At 38.2% G+C, this 25,402-nt stretch overlaps 1 long non-coding RNA gene and 1 pseudogene across 1 annotated transcript; one reads left to right on the top strand and one right to left on the bottom strand.

The window, feature by feature from the left end:
- Positions 1-493: 493 nt before the first annotated feature.
- The window catches only part of LOC125250569, a 43,895-nt pseudogene continuing 18,986 nt past the window's right edge, over positions 494-25,402 (bottom strand).
- On the top strand, positions 7,179-9,240 carry LOC125243862. The gene is made up of 3 exons (XR_007179161.1): positions 7,179-7,422; positions 7,616-7,678; positions 7,779-9,240. It is a non-coding gene; the product is annotated as an uncharacterized LOC125243862 (long non-coding RNA).

Here is a 25,402-nt window from a genome sequence, read left to right as displayed (position 1 = left end):
ATTGCTTTTTTTTCTGTACGTTTGATATACACCATGATGAGCTTGAGACATGATCACAGAGGTTTTTTTCACAGCCCTTCCTGACTGAAAGGCCTCATTAATATGCAGTAATGGTCATTATGCGATTCTTTTGTCTTCTCCGGTGTAAATGACCCATTATTCATGATGATTCAAGCCTCCACGCATACTGTGTTTCTTGACAAAAAAGTGTCTTACAAAATTTAAATCTCTCTATTGTTTTATATGAACGAGTAGGCAGGATAATTTTACAAAATTTTGAAGCAAAAAATCTAGTCTACAACCTCCAATACCCAGAAGTCTTGTGAACACAGATTTAATATATTTTTTTGGCCTTATTTCAGTAACTTAAGTTTTTTTGTTTTTTCAATAACCACGCATAAACGTTATTCCTTCAAAAACACAAACATGTACATACATGTTCCTCACATATTATTGTAGCCTAGTTTGTGCTGAATACAGTGTAATGACATTTTTTCCATTAATATGTTTATGAACAACTGAAAAAAGCACAAATGTCAGGGCATGTCAACTTCTCCAGGCCCCAAATCAGCCTCAGACTCCAGAGGGTTAAGGCTTTTCTCCAGTGTGAGTACTCATGTGGGCTGCAAGGCTTTTTTTCCAACTGAAACTCTTTCCACACTCTTGACAGGTATGAGACTTTTCTCCAGTGTGAATTCTCATGTGGACTTTAAGGTTTCCTGTCTCATTAAAACTCTTTCCACACTGTTGGCAGGTGTAAGGCTTTTCTCCAGTGTGAGTTCTCATGTGGACTTTAAGGTGTCCTCTTTGACTGAAACTCTGTCCACATTGCTGGCAGGTGAAAGGTTTCTCTCCTGTGTGAATTCTTATGTGGATTTCAAGCTTTCCTTTTCCACTGAAACTCTTTCCACACTGTTGGCAGGTGAATTGGCTCAGTCCAGTGTGAATTCTCATGTGGACTATAAGGCCTTCTTTTTGACTAAAACTCTGTCCACACTCTTGACAGGTGAATGGGCTCTCTCCAGTGTGATTATTCATGTGGGCTATAAGGCCTTCTTTTCGATTGAAACTCTTTCCACACTCTTGACAGGTATAAGTCTTTTCGCCAGTGTGAGTTCTCATGTGGGCTGTAAGGTATCCTTTGTCACTGAAACTCTTTCCACACTGTTGGCAGGTGTAAGGCTTTTCTCCAGTATGAATTCTCATGTGGATTTCAAGGCTTCCTTTTCGATTGAATCTCTTTCCACACTGTTGGCAGGTAAATGGGCTCTCATTAATGTGAATTCTCATGTGGCCGTTAAGGTTTCCTTTTTGTGTGAAACTCTTTCCACATTGTTGGCAGGTGTAAGGCCTTTCTCCAGTATGAATTCTCATGTGGTCTTTAAGGCTTCCTATTTGACTGAAACTCTTTCCACACTGTTGGCAGATGTAAGGCTTTTCTCCAGTGTGAATTCTCATGTGGACTTTAAGCATGTCTTTACGTATGAAACTCTTTCCACATTGTTGGCAGGTGTAAGGCTTTTCTCCAGTGTGAACTCTCAAGTGGACTTGAAGGTTTCTACGTTGACTAAAAGTCTTTCCACACTGTTGGCAGGTTAAATAACTTTTAGTTTCTGTCTTTTGAGCTCCTGTTTGTGAAGAAACCTGTTTTGATCTTTCTTCAGTTATCAAATTATAATGTTTTTTCTCTTCTTTTTCATTAGGTTCAAGACTCGCCCCTCTCAGTGCCATTAGGTCTAGGGCAAAAATAGACAAAACAATTTAGACATTTAAAGCATCAAAACCAACAACATGTATGATCTATACCAGGGGTCTCAATCTTAAATTGGCTGGGGGCCATTGCTGTGATTGACACCTCATAGGAGGGCCATTTTAACATTTAAGCACAAGAAAGTGCAACATTTCTGAAAAACTACTTTCCTTTGCATTATTTCTCATTTACTTCAAATTTCATTACTAAAATATTTTTGCCATACTTAAAAAAATGTAAACAGTAACAGTAAACAGTAAACCGTTTGAGCATCTGTAACGTTTATTGGTAGCATCGGACACGTGTAGGTGATTTAAAATCAACGTTTGTGATTTGCGCGAGTGCTTTTACTATAACTTAGGCAATCATGCTCATAAAAGAAGCGATGTGGTCGCGAAGCACCTGCGATGTGGTGCGCTTGTTTTTCCTGGCACAGAGCGGGATTTTATTTCTTATCTCCATATAAATATATCTAGTACTAGTAGAGCTAATGCAAGGAGTAGAAAACTATTTTTCTTTTGCTGAAACGTCCTAGTCATCATGGAGAGCGCAGCTAATGGTTGCATAGCAACGACAAACGTCACGGGAGTGAAAGCACTTTGGAAAGAAGGAGAAAGCGGAGAAAGGAGAAGAAGGCAAGGCCACTTTTGTGATGCAATATGTGAATTGCCTGCTAAATTATTATTAAGGGCCCAGATTATGTTTTATTTTTTAGATAAGTTACAGGCCACATGGAGTGGGGGCCGTAAATGGCCTGAGGGCCGGCAGTTTGAGACCACTGATCTATACCCTCTCCTATCCTATGGATCAGGGATGGGCAGCTTTGGTACTGGAGGACCACTGTTTTGCAAAGTTATGTTTCATCCCTAATCAAATACACCTGCCTGTAATTTTCAAGCATTCCTGAAGACTTGAGGCTGATTTATACTTCTGTGTTGCATGTACCCTGTAGGTATGGCCTAGGCTGTGAGTGCCACACATAGCTTACGATGTAGCCTGACGTGCACCTCTTTGAAAATGTAACAACGCATCAATTCTAAACAGACCGCAAGCGTTATGATTGGTCTTTTAGAACCCCTCCCTCGGGTCAAAAAATTGGTAAATAGGCAATAGGAGAAGAGTGAGTGTTTTCAACTTCCATGGGTATGAAAAAAACCTCTGTTTCAGGGGACACATGCAGACAAACTGCAAAAAAAGTTGTAACCTATTTGCTGCTTCTCTGCCGCCTCTATTTGTAAGCTTCTCTGACAAAGTACTTGACAAGCTGCTTCTTCTTTGGCTTTGATGCTCAACATGACCGTGGACACTGCCTACCAGTGGTCTGCATGCACGTCGACACGGACAACGACACAGAAGTATAAATGAAAACAGACGCATAGCCTGCGGTGCAGAGGCTCCGGCGTAGATCTGACACAAAAGTATAAATCAGCCTTTACAACTAAATAATGGGGTTGGGTTAAATTTTGCAGGTGTGTTTGATCAGGGATGGAGCTAAACTCTGCAGAATAGTGTTGCTCCAGGACCAGAGTTGCCCATCCCATCTATAGACCTTATACTCAATACACCAGTGGTTTTCAAACCTGGTCCAAAGGGACCCACCACTGCACATTTTGTATGTATCCTTTATTTATCACATCTGGTGAAGATCATCAGCTTGTTAGAAGATTGCTGACATTGATGGAGGAATTTGCAAATTCCTGTTCGTCATTAAGGTTCGTCACTGTAAATGTTTCTCTTTGTGAAGTTTGGTTTGGAGTGGCTGAAATGCATCTTTACGCACAACTGTCAGCCTGCATGGAGAGCTTCTTGAGACTCCAGAGACACCAGCAGCTTCAAATACCTGTTTGCTGCTCAACACTGGCTTTTTTAGAGCTGCCCTTTTAATACAATTTTTTTTTTTGACAGGAACTTTCATTAATAAGCCTTTATCTGACTGAGTTCTGTGCTGTAAATCACTCACAAATTTTATGATAATTTGATAATCTCCATTCAGTTTCACACAGTATTAGTTGTTTTCATGCCTTTTGCACAACATTGCACCATTTCATGCTTTTCATCTTCAGAAAGATCTTTCTTCCTCTCCATATTGCATGAGAACTGTGACTTGCTTAATAATGTGGAACAACCTCTAAGTAGGGTTTCCATAGATCTGGCAAATTATTTTGTCTGAGATTGATACCAGTTATCTAAAAAGACATGAGCTGTGTCCCAATTCAGGGGCCGCGTACTTCGAAGTGCATGAAAGGGGTGGGGTTTTGGAGTGGAGGGTTGCCAGGTCTGCGCAACAAAACCATCCCAAAAGTAGCGTAATCACAGCACAAGTGTAAAAGTATCCCAATCCCAGACATGGCAACAATGAGCCGAGCGTCGTTACATGGGTAGCGGCTGTGTGACAGACAGCTGACAGTTGACGTTTGTGTGTGCATTTTAAAGTTTATGACTTTCTATTGGGTTTTGACATGCTTCACTGCCGGCGACGACGGGACACTGGACAAAAATATGTATGGTTAAAACCCCTTAACCTGCACCGGATCGCCGGGGGGTTGATGTTTTTTTGCAGTTGTGTACTTTTATTAACTTTTGTTTTATAGAAAATATTCAATCAACTATCACAATCTATGCATCATTTGAAAGCTAAAACACTCAAGAATGTTTTTGCAATAAATACCCCAGAGAGGAAAGGGTTAAATTAAATCATAAAGGACCGGACATTTAAACATTAGCATAATATTAGCGGTACTCATCTTTCATCTCCTCTCTTTTAGATCAGATCGGACGAATCCAAGAAAATACAGCATACATGTCAGTGTAAGGGTCAACTCTTCAAAATGCATCCCAGTTTTTTATCCAAAACAACGGAAAAAAATCGAAAAATCCTCCTTTGTTTGCACGAGCATTTCGAGTTAGAGTAATCGGTCGTGTTAATGTTTTATGAAATGTTGATTCTAACCCGTATTCCAACGTTCAAAAGCCATCTCTCCCCGTAGTTTAGACTCTTCCGGATAAAATGACTTTGTGACTTTGTGATCGACCAAAATATCCAGGAAGCGTGTTACAGGTTGAGCAACCTGTCAATCACCGTACCTAGGTTTTTGACTGGATAAAGCCAGCCAATGCATATTCTGCAATGTTTTGATGGATGGGGGTATTGACCAACTAAAACACGATTGCAGTGATTGACAGTTTGCAAACAGGGGTGTCAAATACATGTGCGCAATCATCCCATTCACTCGTGCGCTCTTGCCATTTTACGCACGGAACGCACCGATTAGCCTTGCTTCGCTACACATTTGTTATCAACGAACGGCTTTTCTCCAAAGTAAATTTTGTCTGAGTTTCTGCATAATGGCTCGTAGACTACAGAAAAGTTTTCGTGATGTTGAGAGTGTTTTGGAGGAGGTAATGAGGAGTAGTGACGAGGAGCAGCAGAAAGACGCGGAGAGATGCTTCTCAGACAGGGACAGCACGGTGTTGAGCGTCGATTCGTTCCAAGAGGAGATGTTTGATCATGGACTCGATCCCGTTTTAGATCGGTAAGTTTCAACACATTGTCTTGAATTTGTATATATGTTTATCATGTACATGCAGTTTTATTTCATGTTAGCTCATTATCATGTTAGCATAAAATGACAGTGAAGGTGACTAGCAAGACACGAGGCAACATGAGTAGGTGATAGGGGGGGGAGGGGGAGGGAGAGGGAGAGGGAGAGCCAGTCAGTGCCTGCTGTGTCCCTTAGCACCCCACAGGAAAGATGGCACAATGTAGATGATGAGGATATTGGACCTCCACAGCCTGTGTTTAGGCCTGCGCGTATACCTGGGCCACAGTTGGTGATAACTGCATCGTACACCGCACTGCAGTTATTTCAGCTGTTCTTTTCAATGTCTGTTATGCAGACCATTGTTCAGCACACAAATGCCTATGGGGCCAAAAATCAGCAGGAAGGACTGAAGCCATGGAATAACATCTCCGTGGAAGATTTGAAGTCTTACCTGGCGCTTGTGGTGTACATGGGTCTCGTGAAGGTCTCTGCCTTGACTGATTATTGGAGGAGGTCCCGAATCTACACTGTTCCCATTATTCCTGCAGAGATCATGTCTTGTAGGAAGTTTATAACCATCTCAAACTCTCTTCATCTTAGCAATCCTCAGGAAGACCAAGAAAATGAAAAGAAGAAGGGAACAGCAGCCTATGACCGCTTGGGGAAGATCAAGCCTCTCTATGACAACATTAGGGATGCCTGGAGGTCATTTTTTCATCCAAATCGGAATATTTCCATAGATGAGAGGATGGTGGCATCCAAGGCAAGGTCTGGACTCAAGCAATACATGAAGAACAAACCCACTAAATGGGGCTACAAGCTGTTTGTCTTGGCAGACTCCTTGTGTGGCTACACCTGTGAGTTCTTTGTGTACGAAGGCAAGTCCATGACATCTCAGAATGGGCTGAGTTACGAGTCTGTCATGGCACTTGTAGATGAAAAGATGTTGGGCACTGGTTACAAGCTGTACGTCGACAACTTTTACACCAGTCCCAAGCTTTTCAGAGACCTCCTCGGTAAGAAGATTTGGGCATGTGGCACCATTCGTCCGAACAGGATTGGTTTCCCAAAGTCAGTCACCAACAGACTACCGCGGAATGCTCCACGAGGGTCCATGCGATGGCTCAGAGAGGGTGAGCTGCTGTTTGTGGAATGGAAAGATACCCGGGAAGTGCTGATGTCCTCCACATTCCACAAAGCATATGAAGGCAACACAGTGCAAAGGAGGGTGAAGGACAATGATGGGCAGTGGTCTCAAGTGCATGTGCCTATTCCTGGTGCTGTGCTGGACTACAACAGGTTCATGGGGGAGTGGACCTGTCCGATGTCCTCATTGGGTACTACAATGTGCTCCACAAGACACAGAAGTGGTACCAAACCTTCTTTTACCACTTTGTGGATATTGCTGTTGTCAATGCCTTCATTTTGCATCAGCATCTGGCCAGAGCAAGGAAGGAAAAACCCCTGACCCAGAAAGCATTCAGGGAAACGCTTGTTCTGGAACTTGCAGGCTTGGACTCAAGAACAGCTGCTCCTCAGGCTTCAAATGTTGCTCCTCACAACCCGAAGCACATTACAGAAGACAGCACTGCTGGACGACGAAATTGCAGGCTCTGCCACAAGAAGACACCAGTCATCTGTGCAACATGTGATGTGCCACTGTGCTTTCAGCCTCAACGGGACTGCTACATTGACTGGCATAAGCAGGGTGGAAAATATTAATCATGTTTATAATGTTCGTTATTTACATGTTCAAAGCATTCGATTCTAATAGTTGTTCCAGAAATGTTTCCAAGTTTAGGTGGATTTGCAGTTCCGAGGAGGGAGAGAGGCAGAGAAGCCATCGCTGGTGTGAGAGAATAACGGTTAGGGATGCATTCACACTTACATGACCAATAAGTTTTCATCCTGTTTCTTCCTGTTTTAGTGAATTATTGTGTTCCATCATATCACACATATTTCCTAGGCTTGAAACCCTTCAGTTAGATTTATTCCATTTGGAATTTGTGTTTGTTCTGCTTGGTTTTGTTCTGCTTGTTTGCTCTCTCTCTCTCTGCCTCTTTTGCAGTGGGTGTCTTCTGAGTCGGCGCAGTTGGACAAATGTGACAGACTGGTGTCAGGCAGTTCAAGGTAAGTACTCTCACACACATGCATAAACATTGTTGCAATTTTTTTTCATCCTGATATAGTAAGTGAATTCACTATGATAGTGAACTGTTATCACAGTAAAAACAAATTCTACAGTTGAAACAGAATATACTTCTCTTTGAAATTTTCTTTGTTCTACTTGCACACCTTTTCTCTCTTCCCTTCTTATTTGCAGTGGGTGTCTTCTGAGTTGGCACAGTTGGAGCAAATGTGACAGGCTGGCTTCAGGCAGTACTAGGTAAGTACTCTCACATAGATGCATAGATTTTGTTGCAAAATAGTTTTTTTTTTTTTTTTTTTTGCTTTTGCTTACACACTTTCTCTCTTCTGTCTTTCAGTGACTTTGGTTTCCAGTTGGTTAGAGAACAAATCTTCTTAGTGACTGCCTTGATCAACATGTCTTCATACACTTTGTAAATACTATAGAGTTGCTTTAGTTTTTCAGTAATTGTATACTCATAATTAGCAGTTTATTATAATTTATTTGAATGAAAACCTGTTTAAAATAACAAATGTAAAAAAAAAAAAAATCATCTTTTGTGTTCATTAGTTGTAAAATGATCACTTTTGGAATGTCTATACATACAGTTAGACGGTTGTTTTTTCCCTTCACTGTTTTCGCTATTATAATTGTTCAAAATAAATATTATTTTGTTAAAATGTTGTGCTGAAATATGTTTTTCTTGTGTGGTTTAATGGGCAGAGCAGTTTTGAATTGATATACATATATGTAGTATGTAGTGTTTACTTTTTATGCCAGTTGGTTACCTGGTGTCCATTTGGAGTCTCCAAATGGCCTTTTGGAAAGGACGCCTAGACTTTTCTTGAATAAAAGCTTACAGAAACTACATTTTTGGGAGTATCATCCTCAAATTTGAATCAAAACATGATCAGACATTCAGTTTTATATTTATGGTATTTTCAGGCCCTTAACATCAAAGTCTCATCCATTTTTCCCTAAGTGAATCTCATTCAAAGAAAACGTTAGTCACTTTCATGTATATTTTACCTTGTTTTACTCTGTTCCTATACTACTTTGAGTTACTTTGAGTGACTCTTGGGTAACACAATTTCAAGTGTCTAGTTTAAAATAAGACCATTTTTATGAATATAGACCATAGGGTTTAAGAGCTACAGACATTTGAATTTGGGTATGTTGTTTTCAGAAAATTCTCAAAAATAGGGGCGCAGGTTAAGAGGTTAAACTATGTAATGTTAGTTTTATATCGTTAGCAATAGTTAACTTTGTTTGTTGTTTTTTTTTATGTTAAATTGTTAAATTTATGTTAACTGTGAAAATATATACATTCATATTTATACAATTATTCTGTATTTAAGTCTGAATTTAAAGTACAGTACTTTAGGATTTTATTCAACTGCACTCCATCTTAGAGACAAATTGTATTTATGAAAAACAGATTACAGTTTGATTTAGATATTGGTGAACACGGGGCATTGCTTACATTTATGTGAATTCACACAGAACTCCTGTCGTCACTGGCGCGCAATGAATTGTGGGATAGTGTAGACCGCGAAGTGTCTTGAAATCGGCGCTTCATTCCGCGGGGAAACGGAGAGGGTGCACTTGAAGTCGCTCTCGAATTACGTCAGCCCTCCTCGCGCCGCGGTGAATCGCACTTCAAAGGCTGCTTCCCCCCCCCACTTTTCTCAAGAACAGAATACAGTGCATAAAATGGGCACATAAAAATGTGTTGATATCAATATTATTTAAATGTCACTGTCAATGAAACAGCCTAATTTCTGTACAGTTTATTTTTGTGATGTAAGTTAAAAATGAAATGCATAAGTTGTATACATTATATTTGTAATTTATTTGTAAATGAGCCAGAGTAATTTCTGTTCGATAATTTATTTTTTTTATGCATGTTCACGTCTGTAAATAAAAGAATTGTTCTGTTCATTGTTTATTTCTTTTATGCAACTTATAATTTTACGTGAAACATTATACATATACAATCATTTTTTCATCATGTAAATTAAATATTTTTACATTAAAATACATCGTTCTATACATTACATAAAGTACCTTTACAACTGTTTACAACAGAACTTAGGTTGAACATCATAAACAACAACTGAGATGGAGTACAGTTGAATAAAATCATTGTTGCCATGTCTGGGATTGGGATACTTTTACACTTGTGCTGAGATTACACTACTTTAGGGATGGTTTTGTTGCGCAGACCTGGCAACCCTCCACTCCAAAACCCCACCCCTTTCATGCACTTCGAAGTGCACGACCCCTGAATTGGGACACAGCTATGGATACATAAACATTTTTTTAGAAAAACTAAAATCTGAATGTTTCTTACTGATATATCACATCAAGTTTCATGGGTAGAAGGTTGGAAAGACACGGGTTACGGGTTGCCTGGAATGGGGCATTCAGCTGCAACCCTGATCAGACACACCTGAAGCAGTGAATTAAGATCTTCAGGGGCATTTGATAATTACAGGCAGGTGTGTTCGATCAGGGTAGGATCTGAACCAAAGAGCTTAGAACCCCAGAGGCGACACTTTGATACTTTTTGGGTAAAAGCCACTAGGTGGCGCTCCGGTAGCACGGCCGCCATTACGGGGTGAAAATACTAACTGGACCATTGAATCCTTCACATCATATGCACCCAAAATCAGCGAATTTCACTGCCAAATCAGAAGCGCAATTGGTGGATCCAAAATGGTCAATTCATTCAGGTTTCCGACAGCACCGACTAGTGGTTGAAGTAGTCAATCTCTCAACTACTCGATTAGTCTATGCAAGCCCTAGCGCCTGTTGTAAACTCAATTTGTGCAGAGGGTGAAAGTAACGCAACAGGAGCACGTTGGAGGCTTGATCTGAACGTCTGAAGTCTCTGATTTTGTATGCAAAAAGAATTATTGTGTTATCTACTTGGTTTCATTTACTATTGGCTTTTAAAGAGAGACAGGCAAACAGAAGTCCTTACAGAAATACATTTATATTTATGGTAGAAAATGTACAAAATATCTTCATGTAACATGATCTTTACTTAATATCCTAATGCTTTTTGTCATAAAAGAACAATTTATAATTTTGACCCATACAGTGTATTGTTGGCTATTTCTACAAATATACCCGTGCGACTTACGACTGGTTTTGTGGTCCAGGATCACATTTAATGGAAACACTGAATTTTAAAATGATGTAGTTACACATTACTACATGTACTCACTATTAGCAGTGGTTCTCAACCTTTCTTGTACACAATACACAACAGTTAAATCCACATATATGACAGCTTCTGAAATTTGTAAATTCTAATCTTATATTCAGCCATTTGACTAAAAATACATTCAGCCGTCGCTCCCAAAATGGATTCAATGAGTCATCTTGTTAATGTTATAAATGAATTATGTCTCCGTTTGTCATTAGTGATTAAAGAGTATCTGGCACCATCGCGCAGTTAAAATAAACACATTTGCCGAGTACATTGGTATTAAAAACGGCTTTTAAAAACTGTCCATGATTCAGTTTTGGGGACTGTGACAGAAGTTTGATGCTGTCGTGGAACAAGCAACAGCCACATTTTGTTTGTTTATCGTGTTCATGTTTTGAGGCCTGGAAGAACGGACAGATCTTATCTGCCTTGTCTGGATGGATCCTCATAAGGTGCTCCTTCAGATGTGAAGAAGTTTCATGGCTTCGTTTGAAAACACTTGCTCACAGAGTAAACACATTGGGAGTTGGGCATTGGTAGGAGAAGGTATAAATCCATAATTAAGATATTCAATAGAAAATTGTCTGCATTTTTTTCTTGTTCGGCGGCGCCATTTTTTATGATAGGTCCACTTTTGCGCGGGCAAATACACTATCTTTTGTTGAATTCACCATGTGTGGACTGTGATTTTGAACTGAAAAGTGACTAAATGTCACAGAGGCTATTATTTATGGAAGACTGGAATGCAGGATTTGTTGTGACACATTATAAACTGAAAGAATAAGTAATGTCAATCAGTTTAATTAAAACAAAAATAATGTAAATGAATAAAGCATTTTAAAATGGGCAAACTAGTAGACATTGAAAATTGTGCAATTCTTGTTTTATGTTAAATGTTTGATTATTCTGTTAAACGTAAAAATCTTAATAAACAGTAGAAATTATTAAAAATAAATAAACATATTAGACTGTTTATTCACATGTTTGAAACTGTTTAATAAAGCCAGCATTTAAAAACATTTTCCAGTTTTTTCTTTATCTATTTGAAAATCTAGTTAAAATATGAAGAATTTTGAACCTACAACTAAGTGTATTTGTACAATAGCAGTAACTGTGTAAAGTGACTATTGTAGGGTAATCAAAATAATAATTAGTCTGTTCTTTTGTTTTTATTTATTTTCATTTTTAGTTTAGTGTATTTAACTTCTGCTTTAAAAAAAAACAGTTTGTTTTTAGATTGTAAAGTTACAATTTTAGAATATAGCCTAGACCTAATGTGATTTGACCCCTTTTTTCTTGTTTTTATAGCCTTCGATATGAACATTGTTTCTAGGACAATATTGGGCAGGATGTGAAATAACATTTCTTTTAATTAAATACAGATATTTTTTTTTTAGATCCCAGCCCTATGGCATTCTTTAAATACTGAATTTGTGAATTCGGACACTTTTCTGTAAGATTATACTTCTGTATATTGTCTATTTCTGTAGAGCTGGACATTTAAATAATGATCAAATTCAGCTTTGAGAATAAAACCAACCTGTTTGTTCATCAGTATCTTCATGTTTTACACTGAATGTTTCTTCAATCGTCATGTCTTCACTCTCCTCTTTAATAAACACATCTTCAGTCTCCTCTTTAATAATTATCTTCATATCTTTACTTTCCTCCTTAATAAACAGCATCTTCATGTCTTCAGTCTCCTCTTTAATAAACGCCATCTTTAAGAAGAGAATAATTAACAGAGTTAATGGTCTTAAATGACCCGGTTAGACAAAAAACACTCAAAACTAACGCTGCAAATTAATTAACTTAATATTTAAGTATTTATGACTGATGAAAACATGATTAGTTAGTTTGTTAGTGTTTGTTGTTCTCGTTCATGTTTGAGCAGCACGTGTCGTGATTCACTGAATCATTTCTCAAAGTGTTTGATTCAATTGACTCGGAGTTGAAAAGTTCAGTTTCTCCATCATTTTACTCTCCAGAGACTGAACTCGTGTTCATGATAAACTGATTTATGATATAGAGAGAGAGAAATGAGACGCAGGTTTACTGTTTCTCATTAGTGGATATGAGCTTTACTCACACAAATATCCTTCATTACAGTTAGATAAACACACAATGTTACATTAAATAGTAAATAAACTAATTTCACGTCGCTTGTTTAAAACAAAACACACAACTATAAATCACTGAACTGTGTCTATCGATTAAAACAGCTTAAATTCTTAAAACAAACCTTTCTTCAGCAGAATCACAGCAGATGCAGGAGCTCGGCGCAATCTTATGACGTCATGTCGTTACTCCAAAATAAAAGTCTTGTCTACAATCCCAGGTGGAAGAAAAATACTATAGTAAATACTATAGTGTTTTTGAACCATACTATAGTAAATTGTAATATAGTATTTACAACACTTTGTTAATGGATTCAACAGCATACTGTAGTACTATAGTGAACTGATAAACTGTTATAAATACTGTAGTATACTTTAGTTTTTACTACAGTAAATTGTAGTGTATATTGTAGTATAATATACCCTAAAGTTGTAGAAAACTTAGCACAACATTGAGTAAAGTAATTTGTTTATATTACTATAGCTGTTATATTATCACAGCAACTATAGCATTACCACAATAAATTAATTCAAGTACTTTACTATAGTCTGGTTCAAAAACACTATATAGTATTTACTATTAAATTACTATAGTATCTTTCCTACTATTTAAATATAACTGTTTTACCAGATAATCTTTGTATTAAAATAAAAACAATGACAAATATGATACAAACATGTTAAAAAGGTTAAATGAGTTCATTCATGTTCATTCACGATCTAAAACACATAGTACACTAAGCCAGCGTTTTTAAAATGTCCCCTTACAGGGAGCCACTACTAAACTCTTCACAAGCTCCTAGGGTTTTGATTTTGGTTGTCATTTGTTGAAATAAATATAAAAATACAGTGTGTTCATGTCATCTGTCCGCTGAATTTGACCCATAATCTCTGATTCTTCTTCTCTGTGATCTTGGAAAAGGGGAATATTTACAATATCAACAGTTGTATGCCTACTCAATATGCTTGATTAAGCATCATTTAAACGTTTCCAACAAATAAATTAATCGACTTCTCTCAGCGTATTGAACACATAGATTTATTTGGCTATTCATATGATGGCTGATCCAGCAGTGAAAAAAAAACAAAAACGAATTATCATGCGATCCGATAAAATAGCTTATATTCCCTGCAAACGATACCATTAAAAATGTGAATGTTCTACTTAATGGCAGAAACAAAACAAAAGGTAAGCAAGTATCCATATTAATTTCAGTGCAAGTAATAGGGGGCAATCCTGTAAAAATGGCGGCGCTGCCCCGGCATGCAATGAGGCATGACGTCGGTTCGCATTCTCTATAGAGGGTATGCATCGACGTCACTTTCCCGCCAGAACACACTCCCTCAGCTGGACTGAGTGGCAAAAGAACCTGCTGCATGACTGGATTTAATAGGGGAAACTGTGAAAACGCGAGTACAACAAATGATTACACTAAAGGTTGGGCTCGAAAGTGTTCATGACGTCAAATAAACCTAATCCACAGATATTGACATGCAGCCAGGAGTCGTGTTTCCTGACATTTATATGTGCCTGATTTCGACACCGGGGAAATACATAAAGCAAATCTGCCTGTGAATATTTTATAACTACAATATAGGTAGGTTTAAATCCGAGTGATCACTTATATCAATGTTATATATTTCGTCATATTGTCCAGCCCTAAAACTTTTATAGATTTTGTCAGTGTTTATTTAAAAACTTAAACCCAATTATGCAGAATATAAGATGGTAAATATTTAACTGATGAGTTGTCAACACAATTTATAACAATACAATATATACAAAATCCAACAATTTGACACAAAATTATATGAATGAGAGAGAATCAGCTCTTGAAGCTCCGCCCTCTCAGCTCATTTGCATTTAAAGGGCACACACTAAAACAGTATGTTTTCACGTAACCCCAAAAAGTGGCAATTTTAACATGCTCTAAAAAAATATCTGTAGGGTATTTTGAGCTTAAACTTCACATACACACTCTGGGGACATCATAGACTTATTTTACATCTTGTAAAATGGGGCATAATAGGTCTTCTTTAATTTTATGAAGAGATGAGAATAAAAGATTTTTATTCAACAAAATCTTCTCTTCTGTGTCATTCTCATTCGTTGTTTACGTCTAGTGCTTCCAGGAACACTGACTCGATAGGCTTGTTTGAGATGAACTGCACCAGCCTGTGTAGTACTCCTGGAAAGAAGTATATGAAAATTAAAGGATTAGTCCACTTTTAAATACACTTTTCCTGATAAATTTACTCACCCCCATGTCATCCAAGATGTTCATGTCTTTCTTTCGTCAGTCGAAAAGAAATGAAGGTTTTTTAGGAAAACATTCCAGGATTTTTCTCCTTACAGTGGATTTCAATGGCTACCAACAGATTGAAGGTCAAAATTACAGTTTCATTGCAGCTTCAAGGGCTTTAAACGATACCAGATGAGGAATAAGGGTCTAATCTAGCGAATCGATCGGTCATTTTTGAAAAAAATACAACCGTTTATGCTTTATAAACAAAATATCGCCTTGAACATACATTCCGCTTCCGCATTCTTCATAACGCTTACGCTGAATGATCTACGCCTTCCCTATTCTACTTACGGAAAGAACGCGGCGCCAGTTTCGTTTTTTTCCGTAACTTTCCCGTTTCTTCACTCTGTTGTTGTACAAGTCCTGAAGGTTGGGCAGGTGCATACCAGTTATCCTTTCAGCTGTCCTAACAATCCGTTGCAGTCTTCTTATATCTGATTTGCTGGCTGACCCAAACCAAACAGTTATAGAAGTGCACAGAACTGACTCAATAACAGCTGAATAAACAGCTGTTTCAGCAGCTCCTGTGGCAGGTTGAACTTCCTCAGCTGGCGAAGGAAGTACAGTCTCTGCTGAGCCCTTTTCACAGTGGAGTCAATGTGATTGTCCCACGTCAAAGCAACAGGTCTGTAGTCATTTAGTCCTGTGATTTTTGGTTTCTTGGGTACAGGGATGATGGTAGAGCGTTTGAAGCAGGAGGGGACTTCACACAGCTCCAGTGATCTGTTGAAGATCAGTGTGAAGATGGATGACAGCTGGACAGCACAGGCTTTAAGACAGGCTGGTGAAACACCATCTGGGCCTTTGGCTTTCCTTATCTTCTGTTTCCTGAAGACTCTGCATACATCCCTCTCACTGATCTGAAGTGCAGGTTGAGAAGCAGGAGGGGTGAGGGTGTTGATGGCTGTGTGGTGAGCCGGTTAGAGCGGGTGTGTCTTTCAAACCTGCAGTAAAATGTATTCAGCTCGTTAGCCAAATGTTGGTTCTCCACATTGCTGGGGGATAGGGTCTTGTAGCTGATGATGGTTTTCAGGCCCTTCCACACTGATTCTGGGTCAGTGGCTGAAAGCTGGTGTTCTAGCTTCTTAGCACTGATCTCCTTATTCAGTGTTCAGATTGGACTTCCACTGCCTGTATCATGGCTCCTATAGAGTCTGACGAAAGCTCCTCTGTGTACTCTGGCATGGTTCTCTCTGAGACTGTGGTCAGCCTGGATAATGCGTCAGTGTCAATGTTTTCCTTCCCTGGTCCATACCGAATAGTGAAGTGGAAATCAGCCTTTTGCTTCCAACTTGGCGGACATCAAAACAAAGGTAAGGGGATTATTGTCACTGTACACTGTAAATGTGGGCACATAGTTAACACTCTGAGGTCTGAGGGTATCGCCGGCGATACCACCGCGTTTTTTTCTTACCAGTGTGAAAGAGACTCAAAATACTCCGTTAATGTTGCACATACAATTAAGAGTTATACACCATTTTAATCTGTGGAATATCTTCTTTTATTTGTGTACACTCAAAGTAAAAACAAAATGTTGTGCTTTTTGCAAAATAAAGAAAACTAACATGATGCATGATCTCTTGTCTCCCTCTGAACGAAGTCCAATCTGATAGTTCTCAGAAAATGAACTGTAACTTAGTGAATACTAATGACACAAAAATTAGACTATGTCTAAAAAAAATTAGAATATGTCTAAAAAAACATTGAAATGTCAGGTTTTAAATCGTGTAAGTCAAATCGAAAACAAACATTCTGTGTTTATGTAATCTGTATGAAAAGAGAGCCATGTCAGAAATCCGTGATTCAGCTCTTTATCTGCTAATGCGGCCACGCCCATGGAGCCAGCGCTATTCAGACGCAAATTCAGAGTCAATGGATGCATACATCGTCTCAATCGTGTATTTATTGTCTTGAAAAGTGTTTTGAATAGCCATAGTTAGCAATCTCTGTCCTCTGTTAGTTCAGTTAGTTCCTGGATTGCCTATTCTTCTTTAGTGCTCAGGCATTTGTGGACTAAAGGTGCACAGAGTGCCCTCCGGCTGCAAGTATGAATTGAAAACACTCACATTGATGACAATAAATAATAAATAAATATTACTCCTCTGTATAGAAAACTGACATAAACATATGAGAATCCATCAATATTTCTCCAAATGTGTATGCTTTTAAGCTAAAAGCCTATATGAAATGCCATAGAGGTAACATAATTGTTCAGACACTTTGCATCACAGAAATACATTATATTTTAAAGAATATAATAGAATACCATTATTTTAAATTGTAATAATATTTCACAGTATTGCTGTTTTTTCTGTATGTTTGATTTACACCATGTTGAGACTTGAATCATGATCACAGAGGGTTTTTTCACAGCCTACCTGACTGAAAGGCCTAATTAATATGCAAGTCATTTCAGGTCATTATTATGTGATTCTTTTGTCTTCTCAGGTGAGAATCACCCATTATTCATGAGGATTCACGCCTCAACGCATACTGTGTTTCTTGACCAAAGTATTCACAATCCCTATTGCTTGTACACTTTTTCTACCACATCTTTTCCTTCCCTTCGCCTCTCTATTAATGTGCTTGGACACAGAGCTCTGTGAACAGCCAGCCTCTTTTGCAATGACCTTTTGTGTCTTGCCCTCCTTGTGCAAGGTGTCAATGGTCGTCTTTTGGACAACTGTCAAGTCAGCAGTCTTCCCCATGATTGTGTAGCCTACAGAACTAGACTGAGAGACCATTTAAAGGCCTTTGCAGGTGTTTTGAGTTAATTAGCTGATTAGAGTGTGTCACCAGGTGTCTTCAATATTGAACCTTTCCACAATATTCTAATTTTCTGAGATACTGAATTTGGGATTTTCCTTAGTTGTCAGTTATAATCAACAAAATTAAAAGAAATAAACATTTGAAATATATCAGTCTGTATGTAATGAATGAATATACAAGTTTCACTTTTTGAATGGAATTAGTGAAATCAACTTTTTGATGATATTCTAATTATATTACCAGCACCTGTACTCGGTTACATGCATGTCGGCCACTATTCACTCTTTTCCTAAGGCCAACGGGTGGCGGTTAGCCTGGGTGCGAGGGCCCTTTCAGCGCTGCTTGCAGCTTTAATTAACATTACATTTGCGAGTATGACTCTCACTCAGCTTGTAAATAAGTATAACTTGCACACAGCCACTTAAAAACTGCTCACAAGCTTCTATGGGTTTGATTTTGGTTGTCATTTGTTAAAATAAATACAAAAAAAAATACAGTGTGTCGATGTCTGTCCGCTGAATGCCCATACGATTCTCCTCCATGGCCATTTGGGAAAGTGAATATTTACACCCTACCAACAAAGAAATGGATCAACTTCTGTCAGCTTGTTGAACACATTTATTTATTTGGACATTTTCTACCACATAATGGGTGAAGTAGCAGCGTGCATGACACTGTTCTCATGGTAACCAGATCGACATTGTAAACAGAATTCTACAAAACTGAAGTGAAAACACCAAATTATCATTCAATGGGATAAATATCTTCTCTTCCCTGCAAACGATACCATGAAGAATGTTAATATTTAACCAAGCCAAAAAAAATAAGGTAAGCTTTTTTTTGCATAATTCATTTCAGTCTGAGATTGATACAAGTTATCTAAAAAGACATGGATACATAACTTTTAAAGTAAAAAAAAAATAACAATACAATTACGTAAATGATAAAAGCTCATTGTGGTTTCTTGGTTTGATAGAAGTGAGCAACCGTAAATGATGCAAAAAATTGGAATTTGGAGTTTTTGATAGGATTCCTATATAGTAAATTACTCCTTGCTCTCCTGCCGCATTTCGCATGCAGCAATGACGTCATGTGCAAACAACCTATAGAGAAGGCATAGGACGTAGCGTAAGCTTTGTGAACTGCGAGAGTTTCACACTTTTAACATTTAAAGAGGCTGTTGTGTTGACCTTGATTTATAGTAATATTGAGCTGTTCAATTTGGATTTTAGAAAATAATGAATCAAACAAATACATTTCTTATTTTCACTGGCATTTCTGAACTAGTGCATCTTCCAAGCCTAAATTCAGCATGAGTAAAAAACTTAAATACTGTTAAAGTCTCAGATACTCCAAGACTTTTACTCCAAGTTGTATTAGAATTGGTGATTTGTAACTTGTAATATGGAGTAATTTTTGCTGTAAGGTATCTGTACTTTTACTCAAGTTTTGTTTTCAGGTACTCTTTACACCTCTGCTCTTTCCACAGTGACGACTTCTAAAAGAGTTCTCTTTCGAGTGAATTTTCATGTGGCAGAATCTGTTATATTCATTTTCTTCAGGAAATGTACATTCTAACCTAGTAACCTATAAATCTGAAACCCTTTCTACACTGATCACATGTGTATGGCTTCTCTCCAGTAAGAATTTTCATGTGGTGATAAAGCATACATTTTTTTGTGTGAAACTCTTTCTAGGCTGATCACATGTAAAAGGCTTCTCTCCAGTGTGAATATTCATGTCCCCCCTAAGGCTTTTTTGTGTTTATAATTGCTAAATTATTATATTAATATATTTGATATATTTTTATTTTATATATTTGATTGTGTTTATTGATATGCCATACTTTATTTTGCTGTAGCCTACAGACAAAGTTAATACACTCAGAAAGTCCAGTTATGGATGACAAGAACAAACAAATGTCAAGTTTTTCAACTTCGAATCTTCAGTTTCTGGCCTCCTAGTGATGTGAAATAAGAGCAGGAGTTAACTCAGGGTGATTATTTTTACTTTATTTTGTATTTGATCTGCGCATTTTGGATGTGGCGTCCGTCAAAAATAGTCTGGGACACTTCTGAAACACACCGCGGCTCAACTGGTGTAAACACGAGCATTGACCAGAATGGCCGCGTATCAGCTTCAGTAGCCGCGTCGCAGCCACAACGTGACAAGTGTGCGGCGTAAACAAGGCTTAAGGCTTTTCTCCAGTGTGAGTGCTCATGTGGGCTGTAAGGCATTTTTTCCAACTGAAACTCTTTCCACACTGTTGGCAGGTGAAAGGTTTCTCTCCAGTGTGAGTTCTCATGTGGGCTGTAAGGTTTCCTTTGTCACGGAAACTATTTCCACACTGTTGGCAGGTGTAAGGCCTTTCTCCAGTGTGAATTCTCATGTGGACTTTAAGGTGTAATTTTCTCCTGAAACTCTTTCCACAATGTTGGCAGGTGAATGGGTTCTCTCTAACATGAATTCTCATGTGGGCTACAAGGTTTCCTTTATGACTGTAACTCTGTCCACATTGTTGGCAGGTGTAATCCTTTTCTCCAGTGTGAATTCTCATGTGGCCTTTAAGGTTTCCTTTTTGTGTGAAACTCTTTCCACACTGTTGGCAGGTGTAAGGCCTTTCTCCAGTATGAATTCTCATGTGGACATTAAGCATGTCTTTACTTGTGAAACTCTTTCCACACTGTTGGCAGGTGTAAGGCCTTTCTCCCGTATGAATTCTCATATGGACTTTAAGCATGTGTTTATGTATGAAACTCTTTCCACACTGTTGGCAGGTGTAAGGCTTTTCTCTAGTGTGAACTCTCAAGTGGACTTGAAGGTTGCTATGTTGATTAAAAGTCTTTCCACACTGTTGGCAGGAGAAATAACTTGTAGTTCCTGTCTTTTGAGCTCCATTTTGTGAAGAAACCTGTTTTGATCTTTCTTTAGTCATGAAATTATAATGTTTTTTCTCTTCTTTTTCATTAAGTTCATGACTCGCCTCTCTCAGTGTCATTAGGTCTAGGGCAAAAATAGACATAAAACAATTTAGACATTTAAAGCATCAAAACCAACAACATGTATAAATTCAATTTTCAATTCTAGGGCACCTTTAATAGTGATGGTAGCCCGTTTAGGAAAACAGCATTCTTGTTTTTTATTACTGCAGTATGTTTTAACTGAGTTTCTTTTTGTGTGTGCTTCACTCATGTTTCCCTTTTTCCTCAAGATGGTGCACAAGCCTCAACAGCGCAACCTTGTTATTGAAAGTAAATGATGAAAAGGATGAAATGGCTGAAATGCATCTTTACGCACAACTGCCAGCCTGCATGGAGAGCTGTGCTCTAAATCACTCACAAATCTTATGATAATTTGATAATCTCCATTTAGATTTCACACTATTAGTTGTTTTCATGCCTTTTGCACAACATTGCACCATTTCATGCTTTTCATCTTCAAAAAGATCTTTCTTCCTCCCCATATTGCATGAGAACTGTGACTTCCTTAATAATGTGGAACAACCTCTAAGTAGAGTTTCCATAGACCTGGCAAATTATTTTGTCTGAGACTGATACCAGTTATCTAAAAAGACATGGATACATAAACATTTTCTTAGAAAAACTAAAATCTGAATGTTTATTGTGCTGAAATCTTACTGATATGTCACTTGCATTATAATTTGGAACGCGGTGTACATCGATCTAGTATGAGTTCACGGCTGGGAAGTCAAGGGCTTGACTGCTGTTCCAGTTTCACGGGTAGAAGGTTGGAAAAACACGGGTTACGGGTTGCCTGGAATGGGGCATTCAGCTGCAACCCTGATCAGACACACCTGAAGCAGTGAATTAAGATCTTCAGGGGCACTTGATAATTACAGGCAGGTGTGTTCGATCAGGGTTGGATCTGAACCAAAGAGCTTAGAACCCAGTAGGCGACACTTTGATACTTTTTGGGTAACAGCCACTAGATGGCGCTCCAGCAGCGTGGCCGCCATTATGGGGTGAAAATACTAACTGGACCATAGAATCCTTCACATCTTACGCACCCAAAATCTGAGAATTTCACTGCCAAATCAGAAGCGCAATAGAACAGTTTTTTAAATTAAGTCAGCAGTAAATTGTATGGCTCCGACAGTAAATGTTGTATTGTCTTTTATTTGTTTTATTTGACCAGTTGTGAAATCCAACCATTCAACCTTCTGAGGTAACATAGTTAGCCTACTTTATTGAGTATTTCCATTTTATGCAACTTTACACATTTATTAATAATAAATTAATAATGAAGATCATCATGTTTGCAGCGAACAATATATTTCAGACCTAGTGGAGTAATAGTGATAATAGTATCTAGGTCTGAATAGAAAAATACAACAAATATATTGTTTACAAGTAGTGCGTTGATTCAGCATGGTATGTAGGGGTGTTTTCACACCTATGGATCGTTTGTTTTGTTCTAAAAACAGGGACTAAATTTGTTACAATGTTGCATTTTTTTCTTGGTTTGGTTTGGTTCGCTTTCACATGGCAACATTTCCAAGCGTACCAAATGTTTATGGAAGACACATGCGAGAAAAACTGTCCTCTTATTGGTCAGAGTTTTCTCAGCGTCATCCATAAATAATGATTGACAAGTTTGCTCCATAAGCTTATCGTGTCTGTATTTGTAATTGACGAGACACACGCAAACACTATATGAAAGTAGCCATCATTCCCACTGTTAAATTATATACTCTCTGGATGTTGTTGTCTAGTAGGCTGTGTCGAGACCATACAGGTGCTGGTCATATAATTAGAATATCATCAAAAAGTTGATTTATTTCACTAATTCCATTCAAAAAGTGAAACTTGTATATCGTATTCATTCATTACGCACAGACCGATATATTTCAAATGTTTATTTCTTTTAATTTTGATGATTATAACTGACAACTAAGGAAAATCCCAAATTCAGTATCTCAGAAAATTAGAATATTGTGAAAAGGTTTAATATTGAAGGCACCTGGTGCCACACTCTAATCAGCTAATTAACTCAAAACACCTGCAAAGGCTTTTAAATGGTCTCTCAGTCTAGTTCTGTAGGCTACACAATCATGGGAAGACTGCTGACTTGACAGTTGTCCAAAAGACGACCATTGACACCTTGCACAAGGAGGGCAAGACACAAAAGGTCATTGCAAAAGAGGCTGGCTGTTCACAGAGCTCTGTGTCCAAGCACATTAATAGAGAAGGCGAAGGGAAGGAAAAGATGTGGTAGAAAAAAGTGTACAAGCAATAGGGATAACCGCACCCTGAAGAGGATTGTGAAACAAAACCCATTCAAAAATGTGGGGGAGATTCACAAAGAGTGGACTGCAGCTGGAGTCAGTGCTTCAAGAACCACTACGCACAGATGTATGCAAGACATGGGTTTCAGCTGTCGCATTCCTTGTGTCAAGCCACTCTTGAATAACAGACAGCATCAGAAGCGTCTCGCCTGGGCTAAAGACAAAAAGGACTGGACTGCTGCTGAGTGGTCCAAAGTTATGTTCTCTGATGAAAGGAAATTTTGCATTTCCTTTGGAAATCAGGGTCCCAGAGTCTGGAGGAAGAGAGGAGAGGCACACAATCCACGTTGCTTGAGGTCCAGTGTAAAGTTTCCACAGTCAGTGATGGTTTGGGGTGCCATGTCATCTGCTGGTGTTGGTCCACTGTGTTTTCTGAGGTCCAAGGTCAACGCAGCCGTATACCAGGAAGTTTTAGAGCACTTCATGCTTCCTGCTGCTGACCAACTTTATGGAGATGCAGATCTTCAATTTTCCAACAGGACTTGGCACCTGCACACAGTGCCAAAGCTACCAGTACCTGGTTTAAGGACCATGGTATCCCTGTTCTTAACTTGGCCAGCAAACTCACCTGACCTTAACCCCATAGAAAATCTATTGGGTATTGTGAAGAGGAAGATGCGATATGCCAGACCCAACAATGCAGAAGAGCTGAAGGCCACTATCAGAGCAACCTGGGCTCTCATAACACCTGAGCAGTGCCACAGACTGATCGACTCCATGCCACGCCGCATTGCTGCAGTAATTCAGGCAAGAGGAGCCCCAACTAAGTATTGAGTGCTGTACATGCTCATACTTTTCATGTTCATACTTTTCAGTTGGCCAAGATTTCTAAAAATCCTTTCTTTGTATTGGTCTTAAGTAATATTCTAATTTTCTGAGATACTGAATTTGGGATTTTCCTTAGTTGTCAGTTATAATCATCAAAATTAAAAGAAATAAACATTTGAAATATATCAGTCCTGTGTGTAATGAATGAATATAATATACAAGTTTCACTTTTTGAATGGAATTAGTGAAATAAATAAACTTTTTGATGATATTCTAATTATATGACCAGCACCTGTATATGAATGTTATAATGAAGCAAAGCGAGAAAAAGGCTTCGTCAGGATTCTCGCACAGAGAAGTGCGATTACACAACACTTAAGATGAAGAGGCGCTTGTTGGTTTTCAACTATGGTAAATAATAGAATCAGACACTACCACTTTTACCGTTAATTGGGTCGGACTGCTTTCACATCTCAAGTGAACCGCTCCAGAGTTCGTTTGAAAGTGTACCAAGACCACCTCTTCAAGGAGGTCTCCCTACGCTTCTTTGTTTGGCTTTTGGTGCGCACTTGAGTGTGATTGCTGCTTTCACACCTGCCCAAACAAAGCCCACCAAAGGGGGAAACAAACTCTAGTACGATTCAACCAAACTAAATGAGGCAGGTGTGAAAGCACCCTAAGACTCTCGCTCTCTTAATCTCTTTGCCTGTGAGTGAGAAACACACTCAGCACTCTCAGCAAAACTCTGGTGAGTTGTGCGTCTCACTAGTGTTTGCAGTACTTTAAATACAAGAACGCATTGATTGAGCTGAATTGAAATAGTACAGAATGAAATCCTGTCCAGCACGGTGCGGGAGGGCTCGTGTTCTTCAGATACAATGACAGACTTCGTGTTTTAAAGCGAAACAGACACTGGAATGAATAATTATCTCGGCCATCTCTGATATAAACAGCATGGACTTTAAGATCATCTAACTGCATGGCGTAAAATTACGATAACGACGCAATTTCACATGCTTCAGTAATTTATTTGCATTAAATGCATTATTTTAATGCATTAAAAATTTTGAATTAATAACGCATGCATTAACGTTGACAGCCCTAATCAAAATGTAAAGTCTAATGTTAAAATGCATGTTTTTATGTGTCCTTTTAATAAGAATAATAGTTATTAGCATGAACATTACTAGTATATTGATGGTTTATTAGTACTTAAAAAGTTCATATTAATGCATTATTCTGCAAGACCTTATTATATATCATTAATACTGCCCAATACTTAAACTTAGCAACTACTTTAAATAAGCAGTAATCAGGAGTTTATTGAGGCAAAAGTCCTTGTTAATAGTGAGAACTGGACCCTAAACTTAAGTGTGCCAGAATAATTTAAGAATTTTTATATTATTTATTTCAAAGAATTAAAAGAGGAGTTTCATGTTTATCCTAGTATTATTTATGAACTCATCAAGGTTGATATAATACTAAGAAAGTAATAAGTAA

The sequence above is a fragment of the Megalobrama amblycephala genome, linkage group LG1 (genome assembly GCF_018812025.1).
Source record: "Megalobrama amblycephala isolate DHTTF-2021 linkage group LG1, ASM1881202v1, whole genome shotgun sequence".
Classification (NCBI taxonomy): Eukaryota; Metazoa; Chordata; class Actinopteri; order Cypriniformes; family Xenocyprididae; genus Megalobrama; species Megalobrama amblycephala.
Note: the sequence above shows the minus strand (reverse complement) of the source record. Positions and strands in the feature narration are given on the sequence as shown.